Source organism: Phalaenopsis equestris, unplaced genomic scaffold (assembly GCF_001263595.1).
Source record: "Phalaenopsis equestris unplaced genomic scaffold, ASM126359v1 Scaffold000114, whole genome shotgun sequence".
Lineage (NCBI taxonomy): Eukaryota > Viridiplantae > Streptophyta > Magnoliopsida > Asparagales > Orchidaceae > Phalaenopsis > Phalaenopsis equestris.
This window is the reverse complement of record NW_018164556.1, coordinates 1,240,652-1,241,613: the sequence shown is the minus strand read 5'-3', so window position 1 is coordinate 1,241,613 and position 962 is coordinate 1,240,652.

Here is a 962-nt window from a genome sequence, read left to right as displayed (position 1 = left end):
CTCGAAATATAAATGAGTCGAACACGAGCTGAGCCTGACCTAACTCGTGTTCGGCTTGTTTACACCCCTAGTCACAGCCCTTGTGTAGATAACCGTCAATATTTACTGATGGGTTATTTGTAGGCTACCCACCACAAATTTTATCGCTAATGGGAAGGGAACCACTGTTAAATATTGATCCATTTCAAGTTAGGAGACGAGACTTTTTATTGATGCTTGGGCATTGTGGGGTAGTTTTTTGTATTTTATCGATCAGATGTTAATTTTCACTATCTGTCAAATACAGATGCTTTTTACCCCTCAGATGTTTATTCATCGTTTTCAGTTTCGAAGAACATTTATCGATCAAATGGGTGTGTCACTATTAGCTTTAAAAAAATTTTACTGACCAAACATCATGCACCGCTATAAGTTCTATAAATTATTTATCGATTTGATGTATTACATCACTATTAGTTTTGCCGCTCAGGTGAAACCATCATTGACGAGATATTTTGAATTCCCCGAGTGATGATCGAACTTTGATGATTCCTTCAATGAACTTCCCAAGTTCCCCCGGTATCAGCCAGAACGAGGAACATATGTGTTATTAAAAAAAATTACTTATCCATTTTTATGAACTTGATGATACAATACAAGAATTAGAATGATAATCCATTCTCATTACCGAGTCGGGGCTAGTGAGGATATCATTTATGGCTCCTTCCGTTGTACGCTTTATCAATCGCTAAGTAATCTGAGTATCTTCGTGAGCCTTTGAGATGAATTTGAGCCGAGCGGTTAGAATTGTGCTTGGCTCTTGATTTTTTTCAACATTAGTTATCCTTGGTGGATGGCAGTTGACTTGTCCTGAATCGTGCAAAAGAGTTGTATTCATTTGCCAATATGTGTATGTTGTTTAGTTCCAATAGCTTTCTTATATCTTCGGTTGTTGTAGGCCTAGCGCGTATCAAAATGGCCCT